Source organism: Chenopodium quinoa, unplaced genomic scaffold, assembly GCF_001683475.1.
Source record: "Chenopodium quinoa cultivar QQ74 unplaced genomic scaffold, ASM168347v1, whole genome shotgun sequence".
NCBI classification, from domain to species: Eukaryota; Viridiplantae; Streptophyta; class Magnoliopsida; order Caryophyllales; family Amaranthaceae; genus Chenopodium; species Chenopodium quinoa.
In genome coordinates, this window is record NW_018743252.1 from 594,025 (window position 1) to 609,639 (window position 15,615).

General features: G+C 28.5%; 1 pseudogene; it reads left to right on the forward strand.

The window, feature by feature from the left end:
* Positions 1 to 313: 313 nt before the first annotated feature.
* On the forward strand, positions 314 to 12,418 carry LOC110734846 (annotated as a pseudogene).
* The last annotated feature ends 3,197 nt before the right edge of the window (positions 12,419 to 15,615 follow it).

The window sequence follows — 15,615 nt, forward strand, 5'->3', positions numbered from 1 at the left end:
ACCCATCAACCAAATTTTTGGTGTGCGTGCACTTAGGGGAAAGCTTCCACAAAAGAAATTAATGGAAATAAATTATGGATTTTGGTATCTAGGACAATAGTTTATAGAAAGGAAGGAGTGTAAGGAAAATATCTTTCAATCCTGTCAAATTAATACTAGCCTCTACAAGGAGGCAGTACCTCCATCTTGAATAAAAAAATTAAGAAAATATAAATACAACAATTTTATAAAATTTTATTTAAATCAAAACCCCTCTAACCAAGGCTGTTCGCATTAGTAATAATATTATTGACATTGTAAAGATTGTACCTTCATGGAAAAAGATGGTTGTTACACGAAGATAGTTTTCTTTGTGGCTCTTTTAGGTGTGTTCATTGTCATAGCGGAGGCCAAGGGAGGAGGTGGTGTGAAGGATGGGGATGGTATAAGCGTTGTTCCAGCGCCTGATGAGAAGACTTTTAATTTAGTAGATTATGATGCCACAGGTGACGGAGAAACAGATGATGTAGAGGTAAGTTTAAAATTTTAGTGTGGATTAAGTATACACGGATTGAAGAAAAATTAGAAAACGAAGAAAATTGACTATAAAATTTTAATATTTTTTAAATATGAAACTATGAAAATTTATATATTGAGATTAAAAATATTTAAAATTATATAGTTGAGATAATCATATGTAATTGAATCTCTTATTGTATGGGCTAATGATTGTGTAATATTGATTTTATTCCATGTATTAAAATCTCATTAAATCAATTATCTTATCTACTTAAGAGATATAATAATCACTATTGCTTACAATTAGAAGTAGAAACAAAAAGGCATATTATTTCACGATGTCAATTTGATATGAACTTCTGCTAATGACATTACCCATCATCTATATTAAATTAATAATTTATATCCCTAGAATGTATATATGATTTCTAATTCACTTACAATATATCTAGAAAATAATTAAAACATAGAGCAATATGTACTATATTATCTTTTAACTTATGTGAAAATAATTATATAAATATATAACAATATTTTCTAAAATTAACTTGTACCGATAATGACAAAGAAAATATATTGCATAGTTTTACTTTTAAGATGTATAAAATGCAAGTACTTATAAATTTTTTTCAAACACAATTAGCCTTAAACATACATACTTCTAAGACTTTTATTTATTCCCATAAATGAGTTTATTAGGAACACAATTCACTCTCTTGTTTCAAAATGCCTTCTTGACATCTTACAATATTTATAGTAAAAATTAAGACTTCTTTCAAAGTTGTCTCGGTATAATATAATATTTATATCATATGGACCTTCATCTCGAAAAAAAATGGAATCAATAGTTCTTTTATATCTAATGATGTTATTACAGGCTTTTATGGGAGCATTTAGGGCAGCATGTGATCATCCTGGTAAGGCAAGATTCTTAATTCCTCGAGGACAATTTTTCGTTTCTCAAGCAGTATTTGCAGGACCATGTAAAGGTCCTGGGCCTATAGTGGTGCAAATTACAGGGAATGTGAAGGCAGTACCTGATATTTCAATGTACCCAGAACCTGAATGGCTGACCTTTGAACGCATCAATGGTTTAGTGATTTTTTGTGGGGGTACGATTGACGGCCAAGGTCCACACATGTGGAAATATGCTGACTGTAATCAAAATTCTAACTGTGCACGCCTTCCTTTTGTAAGAAAATATGCTCTTCTATTTTCATCCCATAATTTTTTGTGCAATATATAACCAATTATGGATTACTAATCTTATTAATCTGGAAATCATACATTCAATTTATATATTAAAAATAGAGCGATTTTCCTTAATATTGTTGAAACAAAAATAAATTCCCTTTGTGCATCGGTGTAAAAATAAATTTCCCAAATATCATCCACGTAGGATCGTTGTTGGGCGTCAATTGTTTCAACTTAAAACCGCTAATAGTATTAGCGATTTCAGAAAAGAGACCCCCTTTTATTATCAACATCACTTTTCCTCCTCACTTTAATTTGTGTAAGGTCAGTACGGAGGAAAAGAAAGTTGTTAATAATAAAAGGAGTTCTCTTTTCCTCCTTACTTAATTCACAGACTTCCTGGCCAAAAACACCTAAGGGAGCGCCAAGCCGCCAACATTAATATTGTTAAGTTCAAAGAGAAAAGCTTTAAGTAATAACAAGTCTCTTTGCCTCTTTTTTAAAAAATACAAACAGCTAATATTGTTAGCGGTTTTAACATAAAACTTTGAAAACACTAGCGCTTTTAAGCCAAATCAAACATCAATCCTACATGGACAGTACTTTGGGAATTCGTTTTTAAATTGGTGCATAATGAGAATTTATTTTTGTTTCAACAATATTGAGGGAAATCGCTCTTGAAAATATCCAGGCGATAATGTGAATTGAATTATGTGGTTGAAGATAAATATAAAGGTAATTTTTCTTTTCATACATTATTATTTATGATAATATATTGTCTAATTAAAAATAAATGAGATCGAGGTAGAGTAGAATATATCTTTTCAAAGTAATGCAAGTATATGTACTCTTAAGCAATTAGAAGCTTATTAAATAAAAAAAAGTTATAAAGTTTTTTTACGATTAGAGAAAGGATAAATTTATTTTTGTTTGGATATTTTAAGGATAGATTTTATAATATCATAATTAAATGGCTTTTAAAGTAAATTAAAAAAATTGGTTGGTTTAAAGTAATTTTTCAAAGAGAAGCTTTTTTTTTTCTTATGTTTAAGAAACTATATACTTCCTTTATATACAAGGCCTATACAGTTTTGAGGCCTTGCTTTTACCATTGTTATCAACATATACTCAATTTTGCATCCCTTCATATATAAATTCCATTCTACTTATTTTATTCTATTTTGGTCAAAGGATAATACTTCATATTATGTTAGCCAATTTGCTCATTATGTGGATTTAATCATCTTATCTTACCCTACATCTTTTTCTAAAAAGTAAATGCATAGATCCACACATACTATAAATTAAAAATTAAAAAAAAAAACAAAAATTACTTCCTCTATTACAAAACATTTGTGATATTATGAATTTTGCATAATTTATACACTACCTTTGAGCATATGCTTTATCTAGCATACTTTCTCTGTTTCATTTTAGTTGACGTATTTCGACTTTCACCACTATTCACATAAGTTACATTGACTTTATTTTGTGATCAATTTTTAATGAAAAAAATAGTTGAGTTGTGGTTCGTCTCAACTTCTAATCTATTAACCTATACAAAAAGCAAATCCTTCCATGACACTTGTCATTACCTTGTAAAAATTTTCCCGCCTTTTCCACCTTTTTTTTTTTTTTTGCAAAATCTTTTAGTAAACTATTTATACCGTATGATTTTTTCTTTCCCGTTTAACAATCATATTCCATATATACCCAAATGAAATATTTCTGAATATCTTTTACTTTATACTTGTATTTTGTAATATTTTTGTCAAAAATATTAAACAACCGTGCATTGCACGTGTTTTTAACCTAGCTATATACTAAAGGCGAAACCTGGAATGATACTTGTCATTTCCTGGTTAAATATTTTCCCGCCCTTTTTTTATTTTTTTTGCCATATTTTAATGACATTTATTTTATAACCTACAATAATAGTTGTTTCCATTTTGACAATATCTTTAATCCAATTATACTCATTTTTTACGTATATTTTATATACTATGAAACTTTTAGTTACAAAAATAGTAACATAGATTAAATGTAAGGTATTGTAATATATTATTTTCCAAGGTTATTATAATATTATCAATATCAATTTATTTCTCCAACTTTTATCATTCGATAATAAAATTTATTTTAATTAAAAAAAATATCATTTTGGTAGCATACTTTCTATAAATCATAAAATTACATAACGTTTATAAGAACAAAATCATTTTGTTATAGTATACATAACATATATTGGAATATTTAATCTAATGACTCGAAATATTTATGTGATTATTTAAAAAATAATAACCCCTACTACTCACTCTAAAAACATATTTAAAAAATTGATTACGGAATACTAATTATTCTAAAGTAAAATAAAATCAACCAAATTTTCATATTATGCTGGTCAAAGTGTGTCAATAATTTAAGGATAGATGTATATGAGTTCATATATGGGTACTAATCTAAGCTAATATTTTAATTTTCTTATATAAAACTTTATAGCTTCTAAATTTCTATTATTAGATTTTTTTTTATACAATCCAATTCAATAACCTTTACGTATTTGGTATTGGTATAAACTAAAATGGAAGTTATTTGTTACAAATAATTATTTTAGATTAATTATTGTTGAATTAACACCATTATTTATAATTTATTTGTTGTTTAATTTAATTATGACCGTGCATGGCACAGGACTTAACCTAGTTTTCAAATATCAAATTTTAATGTGAGTAGTTAAAGTGTAACATTAATATTAATTGATTTATTCCTTATATTATGAAATGGAAGGAATACCATTTTTAGAAAAATCCTACTATTTTATCTACTTCATTACCCCCTTTATTATATTTACTTTCTTATTATTTTATCTTTCATGATATTGAAGTTATATAATAAACATTTTATAATTTGTAGCAAAATTTTTCTTCACTTTTGGTTTTGTAGTCAATTGTTCTTAAAGGCGTTACAAATGCATCCATTAGAAGGATTACAAGCTTAAACCCTATGGGATTCCACTTCTTCATCACCACAAGCAAGTTTATAGATTACAAAGGCTTCATATAACAGCTCCAAAAGATAGTCCTAATACTGATGGTATCCACATCAGCTCTTCAGACCAAGTGAGGGTCTCACGATCACGTATTGAGACGGGTGATGATTGCATAGGTATCCTACAAGGATCAACTCTACTTTCCATCAACAAAGTAACATGTGGTCCTGGCCATGGCATAAGGTATAACATTCGTTATAAAACATTTTACGTTTTTACTATTAAAAAAAACTAATTTAAGTTCTCCTAACACATGCTACCAAGTAATGCACAAGAATTTAATTAGTTAATCAATTTTCTTCTTTATAATTTTATGGGATTTCTGTTTCAAATAAAAAGTAAAAAGATTTTTTTTTTCATCTAAAAATTTCCCAACACCTCACTCGTTGATCGCACTTACAAACACATTTATACTCCCATTCAAAATAACAAAGATATATATTTTATCATCCCTTCTTCTTTAGTTTTTAATGCTAAATTATATTAGAAAAAGTTTAATAATTTAGGTAATATGAAAGATTTAAGTACTCCTTCCATTCCTTGTTGATGTTCTTATATTCCATTGTGGGCTTTTCAACAACTTTTTAGTTTTTCTTTCCTTCTAGCATTTTTTTCCTTCAACTTCAAAGTTTTACTACAATAAAATTTCTCATTGTACCCCAATAAATTTCATGTGCATCCATCTAATTGTATTTTTTTCCATTGATTTTTCTATTAATAATTTCACATTACACATTCCACTTCATTTATGCTTGTCATATATTTCGTCCACATCTCTTTTGTCCATAACTAACTATATCTCTACATTTCCTCTGAATTTCTTCATTTTCTTCCTTCTTCAGACGAGCAAAGAACCCTAAAAATTGTCTCTTTCTCCTCAAATCTAGGGTTTATCATGGAACTGTTTTTGTGAAATTTTCGTTTTTTGCATTACAAACACCATAAGACCAAAAGCCCCTTATCAATTTTAAAAAAATATGAATTTCTTCTGTTGTCCATTTCCCTTCTCTTCTGATTTTGGCAGATCTAGTCAAAGGATTAAACATAGAGATTATGTTGAATTTGGCATACAAAAAACTTGGTTTGGGTGTATTTCCCTTGAACACATTTTATCTCCCTAATTTTCAAAGATCTTCAAATTAAATTCTTTTGTATGAATATAAGTGACAATTGTCTCTCTCCTCCAATCTTCATAAACAATATATTTTGGAGTTTAAATTTTCGAAGATCTTTAAACACGTTTTCTCTCTCCTCCAACCATTATGATTTTAAGAAATTTTGGTATTTAGATTTTTTGTATATATTAGAGTAATCTATTCGATCTAATCCATTGGTTGGATAAGTGAATTCTTTTATATGATTAGCTAATTACATTTACAAGGATTGAGTTTGAAACTATAAAGTCTCTTTATAAAATCTGGCAAAACTGTGTGAGTTTGAAAAAAATAAAAAAAACAAAAGTGAACATATTACAAAGAACCAGCTCAAAAGAGTATGTACTTCATTTAATGCTTAAGAAGAGTACATAAAAGATTCCAAATATGAAGATAAATAAGGAATAGAGGGATTACTATATAATTAATAATATAAACTTGAGAATGCACACCCTTCAATATTCTTATTGGTGATTATTCAATCAAAAAAGACTCGCTTAATATGTACCGATTGAAAGATTTTACAAACAAAATCTTTTACAAGCTTACACTTAATTCATTTCTACTTAACATAAACTTCTTCATGATTTTACAATAGTCTACAAAGTAGGCACAACAGTGTTTAAAAAGTGTGGAGTTTCTTACTATTTAAACTTGATTTACCCTATAAAATCAATAAGAAATAGTCACTTCCTTACTATTTCAAAATCACTTTCTAGTATAAACTAGAATACATATGTCAAAATTTTTTTAAGGGATAATCTTGTTTACCTCCAACCTAGAAGTTTAGAAAAGTAGTAAAATTTTGATTAAAATAATCTCCTTTGCAAAACATTATTAGGTCACCAATAAATGTTTAATGATTAATTAAGTTTGAGATAAACACACTGATATTTAGTTATCATGGCTAGTTATTTACTAATTTTAATTAAAATTTTGCTAAAAACTTTCTGAAAATCACAAATAATAGAGGAAAAAAAAAGGGGTGTCCTTAATTTTCAAGCCTTTTACTCTAAACCTCATGCAAATTTCTATTCAAAGAAATATAGAAAGTAACATAGTTGTGATATAAGAAGTGACTTATCTAACATTTTTAAAAATAGATTTAAGATTATCATTAGTTCAAAAACACCAAATTGACAATATCATTAAATTTTATCAAATATATCTTCATCAAAACCCTATCATAAATTTTTTATATCTTGTAATCATTGATGATGATGTCTTGAAAAACATGGCATCCATTATCATTGGGTATAAGCAATAAAGACACATTGACTCATAACAATAAAACTCAAGATGACTTATCTAAGCATATGCCACAAAGGACGTGCATTTGTAGATCATATTGCAACTAATAATTAATCTTAAATAAGAGATATTATTAAGGGGTTCATTTAGGATTGGAAGATAAACACGCATTCATGTGGCATGAATTTCTTCTAAATTAATCTAATACATTATGTATGTAACCCAAGTTAAAAAATAATGTTCCTCGATCACATTTTAATAAGCCTTTAAATTTTTACCAATGCAATAAGAAAGAATAAACCCTGTAACTATGGATTTTGACAATGAAAAATAACAAACTCCTTGAAAAATTTGCATGTTCACATTCTCTTTTCTTATATGATGTGAAAATCTTGTTAATTTTTGTGATACTTAATATATAAAAACATTTATCACTAATGCATCCAAATAAATAATTTATTGAACCTTATATTAGGCATTATTAAATAGACTTAATTCTTAGCTTTTTTAACTTAATAGAAGTAATAAAGCATTAAAGATTTTTTTGTGGATATTTGTAATTTTTGTCAAGATACTTAATATAACTAAATGTTTTCAAGTACTGATAGTTAATTTCAACCACTCTTTCATTTCAGTGTGATAAGGATATGCATAAAGTTATCCTTAACAAAATGATAACTTCTAATAAAATGTAATTTCAGCCTTCCTTTTAATCTCACTAAATAATTTTTCATCCAAATGCTTCAAAGATTCAATCATTTGACACACATCATATTTGTTAAATCTTGATATATACATTTCATTACCTCTTCACGTAGTCGTCTAACCTTTCATATTACACAACATATTGAATAGAAAAAATGTGTTATCTAATTTTGATATCGTCGTATAAGTAAATAATATAAGAAACTTCATCACACAAACCCTTTGATAAATAATATTCCATCATTGAATAGGGAAAATCATTAACAAATGAATTCACAATTACTTTGTCAAATTTTCATAAGATCCTAGGTCACCTTAGTTTTTATTGTTTCAAATAAAGACAAGTTAGAGAGTTTAGTTTCAATCAAACTAACATTAGAATCACAAGATTTATAATTTTAAAAATTGCAAAGATCACTAGGTTCCTTATTATTGTTAAGTCACCCCAACCTAATGATCATTACAACCAATGGTAACAATCCAGTAACAGTTCATATGTTAGTACCCACAAACTATTACCTTCTAGAGCATAAATCAACATTTAGATAGTTTTACCATAAACATATTATGATTGACATGCATATGAGCAATTTAAAAAGTAACAAGCAACAAATAATTATATGTGTGAACACATTACATTGGCATGCAACTAAATTAACAAATGTTTCCATAATGATAAGCGTAATTAACAACCAAACTTTGGCCACTAACATAATGAAAAAAAATTGGATCTAACTCTAGTCACATAGGCCAAGTAAACTCTCATTACAAAATAAATGCCAATCAAAACCAATATTTAGATTTTTCTGGCAATTTAATTAACAATCATTTTTTATTCCACAATTCATGGATAGAGAAACTATAGATTTACAATTCAAAATAGATTTTTACACAATAGTATCTATATATCGGGTGTAATATAGAACATAATTGAAATTCAAGGATAAAGAACTACCAGATCTATTAAACAATAGATGGAGGTTCACTTTATTAGAAATTGGTAAAATATAAGGAAACATTATAGGGTTAGGAAGAGAAATGAATAACATATGTACTTTCTAGAAAGAGTAGTGTATGGAAAAGTGTGTGGATTAAAGGTGTAACGTAAGATATTAGTTTCATTCACTTAGAGGAAAAATGTGATAAAATAATATTAAAAAGATATGTGAGTAAGGGAACATATAAATGAAGAAAGCAATTTCGGGACAAGGAACGTAATTGGGAAGTCAATAATATGTAGATAAGGTTGGTGAAACCAAACAACTACGAATTTCATATATGTAAATTAATAATTTCCAAGATAAATCTTTATACAGTAAATTTTTAATTTTATAACTTTAAAGGCCTAAACAATTTCTTATGTTGTAAGATATATACTTGGTCATCATTGTTTATGAAGCTAAAATAAAGAATAATTTGAATCACAAAATAACATACAGTGGCGAAGCAAGAATTTTTTTTTTAATAGGAGAGCCAAACATAATATATGTTAATTAATATTTTGTGCACAAAATAATATGTGGTATATTGAAATGACAAGAATAAGTGTTAGTGGGCACTTTAAATTTAGAAGATAAGTAGTAAAATGTACTCAATTTTTAACCAAAACCAACTAAGCTACATGCAACTAACATCATAATCAAGGAGAGTCTAAGGCCCGCCTCAACCCCCTTGTTCCACCACTAATAACATGATCATATATATTTTCTCAAAAACAATATAGTCATATTTATTTCAATTTTTAAATTTGATAGTAAAAAAATTCCATGTAAGTTCATTTTAGATTTCTGAATTTAAATAAGTTAATCTAAAACTAAATAATTTTCAACTTTAAAGATACGATAAAACATCACATGTTTTTAAATATATATATATATATATATATATATATATATATATATATATATATATATATATATATATATGTGTGTGTGTGTGTGTGTGTGTGTAGATTAATGCTAACCAAATTAAAAATTTTAGAATACCTCTTGTGATATCAGATCATCTATGGTTTTTTCACCATATACCCTTGAGTAATTCATTAATTTACTATATACTCATGAAACTTTTCAAATTCACCATATACTTCTAAGTTTAACAAATATGTCACCAATTGCCCTTAATGACTAATGGTGTTAACCTCCATTAGTCATTAAGATTAAGTATGCCATGTGACATCTTCTGATTGGTTGTTTTTTAAAGTCTATTTATTTAATTACTAAAAAAAGTAAAAGTTAAAAATTATAAAAACCAACCTAAACCCTTGCCACCCTCCTCACTCCACCACCACCACCCCCGCCCAGCCCCCTCCCCTAGTGCCGGGTGGACCCCTCCCTCTTTCAATGTCGCGACGGAGCCCCTCCCCCTTCCCCTTAAACCACCATACCCCCACCCTGACCTCCTACGAAACCCCCTAGAAAAACTTGACCCAAACCCCTAAAACCTCCAAATCGCCCCTCCCCCCACCCTCGCCCAAACCCTCTCCTGTGCACTGGCCAAACTCAATCGCCCCTCCCCTTACCATCTACACCACTCCCCCCCTCCCCCCCTTCCCCTTGGAAACAACACACCAAAACCCTAAAACCAAAATCTAGGGTTTTGACTTTGAGGTTTTAGGGTTTCAAGGTGGTGGTTTTCGGGTAATATGGGCGGTGGCGAAGAAGGGGAGGGTAGTTTGGGCCGCCGGCGATAGGATTTTGGGGTGGTGGTTTTCGGCTATGGTGGAAGGGCTAAGGGAGGAGTTTTTTAAGAGTTAAAGGCGAGAAATTCGAGCTGGGGTATGGTGATTCATGGGAAGGGTTTAAGGGTTAGCTTTTTCATCCAATTTAATGATGTTTTACAAGTTTTATGTTACCTTAAGAAGTATTGCAAAAGCTAGGGATAAGAAAATCACATAAAACACAAGTAATTTTTTTTTTTTTTTTTTTTTGACAATGGAGAAAAAAAAAAGGTTAAATATGGTACAATTTCCCTAAAAATATCAAATTTTTGTAAATTTTACTTATTGATAATTAAAGATATTTATGGTTTAATTTTTTTTCATCGACACACTTAAATAATATAAAAAAAATAACATATCAACTAGTTTGGAACAACAGAAATATATACTTCCTCTATTTTTTTTATTGCACCATGAGTGATTCACGCTTGCCAATGCATTACTTCAGCTATCAATATCTTTAATTATACTTTTGTACAAAATTATAAAAATTTGATATTTGAAAAGTAGATTTCGAGACAAATCTAACTAGATGCTACAAGATTATGTTTTTCCTTACGGATAAATCACAAAAGATGGTCAAAGAAGATTATGTGAGCAGTGTAAAGTCCTTATGGTGCAATAAAAGAAAAATGGAGGAAGTATGTAAGTTAGTATACAGTTAGTTTAGTAAAAAACATAACACATCATCTGAATATTGTACAAAATATTAAATCGCTTTTTAGTAATTTCTATTTTGAAAACGACTAAAATTAGCAATTTAATGAGTAATAAATCTTAAGTCCAAAGTTTTTTTTAGGCCTTTTTATTTTTGTTTTATATTTTTATCCATGTTTATAAGATCGGTAAATCATATCATTTCTTCAATATTTATTAAATAGGTTATTTGAAAAAACTTTGAAAACTATAAATCCTTCTGAAATCCCAATACATTCGATTTCATCCCTTAACTTTTAGATCAATCATACATCGAAAAAAAATTTACATGTTATTATGAGAAACATTCTTTGATGGAAACGTTTAACATATTTTTCTTAAATAATAGTGTTGGTAGTCTTGGCAAGAATGAGGATGAAGAGGATGCCAAAGGTGTCCAAGTAAAAAATTGCACGCTTCGTGGTACAACCAACGGTATCAGGATCAAAACTTTTCCTTTCAAGCCTAATGTCATTCCAATCAAAGCTTTTGGATTTCTTTTCAAGGATATTGTTATGAAAAGTGTTCAAAATCCTATTATTATAGATCAAGAGTATTGCGGAGGAGGCCATTCTTGTGTGAACGGGGTAAGCATCACTACTTTATCAGTTATTAATATATATCCTTTAATATTAAAAATCGAAAAAAAATATAAGTATATAACTAATGTAGTCCTATATTATAAATATGACTATTACCCTTAGGTCTATAATAATCTTCTAAAATTAAGTTTGGAAAAACTAGTACAGTAGTCAATAGGTATTTAATACGATAATAAAATTATTAAAAGAATAAATATAAAAAATCAACCTTCATTATGATCTTTAATAAACAGTTAAAATGTACATGTTGACCGTCTTAATTATGTTGTACAACCATCCAAAATCAGGCTTAGTGATATCTTCTTCCACAACATAGGAGGATCGACAACTTCATCTCAAGCTATTAACATCAAGTGTAGCTCTGCGGTACCATGTCAAAATGTTCATCTCCACAACATCAATTTGATTGGTTTAAAAGGACCATTATCTGCTTCATGCATTAATGCCAAGATAAACTTCTTTGGACTACAAGTACCAACTTTGAAGTGCTAAGTTTAATTAATTATATTTTTACGTATTTTTGTTATTCAATTACCTGATCTTATTGTTCAGGATGGTGGAATAGAAGTTCAAATTTTAGTAATTTTGAAAGAGCATACTTCCCTATATATTATCTTCTAATCTACAATACAAAATAATTAATCATTCTTGTAATTAAATGGAAATAATTTTTCTTAATTTGTAGACACCAAAATCATGTCTCCCTAACTAACACTTAATAATTGCACCAATTATTTTAATTGGTCCAAATTTTAGTATGAGTGGATATATTGATAATATTAGCCTTCATTTTGACCCCTCTAAACCCAAATACACCATTCATAGCACAACACAATTTCTAAGTTGTCAAAACCGACCCCAAAACACAAACCAAAATGACTCAAAACCACAAAATTTTGATTCGAAACCCTCAATGCAAATTGCAACATGCACTAAGCTTTGGACGACTATGATAGAGCATGCATGCCTAGCAAATTAAACAGTTAGTATGCTAAATGTAGATTCCTATGCCCAACACAACACCTTGTGTTGAGCATGTGCAATAATAATGTTGGTAACTAGCGCAAATTCTAGGCAATCAATCTCTACCTGCTTATAAAAATACATCTTATTTCACAAATGGAAAGAAAGGAAGAACATTTTATATGAACCCTAAACTCTGGAATAAATTTAAAACTCTTCATATATTAATTTAATAATAAAAAAAAGTTTGGATAATTAATCATTATTTAGTCTCTCTTTCAAAGTTTAATCAAAATCACTCATGCAAACAAAATTGACGCTTAATATAAAAACTGATGATGACCTAAGTAGTTTTAATCCTTTATTAAATCTAGTTGTTTTGGAAAATGATCTAATGATGTTTCTAGAATTCGAAGGAGACATGTCCTCTTAAAACTAAGAACAGTTTTTACTTCATGTAAGGGGTTGGGGTGCCCTATAAGGTCTCCTCCTTCAATCCAATCTCCTTTAAAGGGGCAGGTTTTGTTGATATTGAAATCCTCAATTGTTTGGGAGACATGTACTAAAGATAAAATGAATCCAATTTTAGGCAAGGTTTGGAAAAACACATAATCCCTAATTACATTGGCCTCAACTTGTTCAAATAAATCAAAATGTGCAAGAGGAATATGCATGGTAAAAGGCGTGAGTTTTCCTTTTAACCCTTTTGGAATGATCGTCCACTTTAGCTCTATTTGAACAAGAGATAGATTCCGGAGACAGGGTATTGAAAAATTGTTCAAAGACGAAAATCCTTCAAGTACTAATACACCTTTACTAATTCTTCTCAATTTTATTTCACTACTAAGCAAAATGTGCAATGTGAAACCTAATTAGTACGAAATACTTAGTTTGTTTTACTCACAAGAGAACTATTTTATTCTCAAAAGATCACATTGTCATAACAACATCATATCATTATTGATTGATTTGAGTTTATAATGAATTGGTTCTTTTGAACCTTTCGTGTGATCAAACAACAACTTTTTATAAAAAAAAAAAATTAATTCAACAAAGATCATATGAACACAAATAATAAAAGAAACTGATTAGTGTTTAGGAAACTTATCACTTCTACTTGCTAAAGTGTCGCTTGCATTCCTATTTAGCTCTTCCTACTCCAAATTCTCCAGCGAATTGGGGTTGTTTGTAATTAAGGAAGCTAAAATATTGTGTATATAGATAGTAGAAAGAAGAATGATAAAGGATAGTGTTTGAAGAAATGTTATTTCAAAGATCTCAACTCTATTGAAATTGTAATATCGTAATTTTATATGTATTATAAAAAATTATGTATTTATAAAATATATTTCTAGAATTTATAATATTAATTTTAATCAAAAAGGATAAATACTTATTAAATAGTTTCTAATTATATAAATATTAGTTTGAAAAAAGGAATTTAATTAGTAAAACCTATAGTTTCTAAAAGAGTTTTAAAACAAGGGTAAAAGTGGAATTTCCATTATTAATGGCGTTTTTGTAATTGCCCGAAATATGATTTTTAAGAATCCTATATATATCCTAAATTCATAAAAAAGGAACCATTATTTTTCCTCCCCAAATCAATTGAAGGTGTTCATTAAAAAAAATCAAAACTCTAAACCCTTAATTCCATCTTTCTCATTACGCACATCGGCTGGCACAAGATCGATTAACAAACTGTCACTAGCCAAAACCAGCAACAACATCCCCGTCGAGCTGGTGACTCTTTCCCCTCTTTTTGGTTTTTGTTGTTTTGTTCATAAAAAAAAAAGTTCTCCTTTTTAAAATTTAATTTATCTTTTAAATTATGATTAATATCATGATTTTTAGATGTTTGATGCATATTTTAATTATATATAAGTAGTATTACTTTTTAGATTTTATTATGATTAAAATCTTGCCAACTAATTAAAACCCTAGGTGTTCAATTTGTTGTTTTTTGCCTAAGGATTTATATTATGCTAATCTATTATTTTAATTGATGTTAGAGTATGAAAACATGAGTTCAAAATTTAATTATATTGCTGGAATTTTTATACAAGCTTTATTGTTAAGTTTTTATAAAAGGAACTTAATAGCCTACAGCGGTTTTGTGTGTGGTGTGGCCAGCTAACACACAAGTAACCTATGACCAAGTAACCATAGACTAACCTTGTAACCCTTGACCAGCCTAGTAACCCCTGACCAAGTAACCAGGCCCGTATTTGAACCAGGGCAGGTAGGGCGGCTTCTCAAGGCCCCAATTTTATACAACATTACTTTAAAAAAGAAAAAGAAAAGAAAATTATGTACAACCGTATGAACTATGAATGCGTTAATATGCTTGATTTGTTAACTTTGGGAAGTTAGGAATTAACTCCTTTAATCTTGAGAAGTTGGAAATCAACTCCTTTAATCTTGGGAGGTTGAATATTCCAAAAACATTAGATTAACTACTACTTTAAAAGGCTAAAATCTTCATTCAATATCAATCCTTTCCATTATTGTTTTAATTTTTTCAATTTAATATCAATTCTTCTACTCTATCCTGATTTGATATCTAATTCCGGTAAAATTTCTATATAGTTCTTAAGTTGTTCCTAATTTGTGTTCTTCAGTTCTTTCAGTTTTTTATTTTTTATTTTTTATTTTTTTATTTATATTTTTGTATTAATTCGGTGTTACAATGATTTTCGAAATTACAATTTTATACGAATCAATTTTTCATGAAGATTATATAAATTATTTTGTGGTTAGATGTAGGTTTTCTATTTTAATATA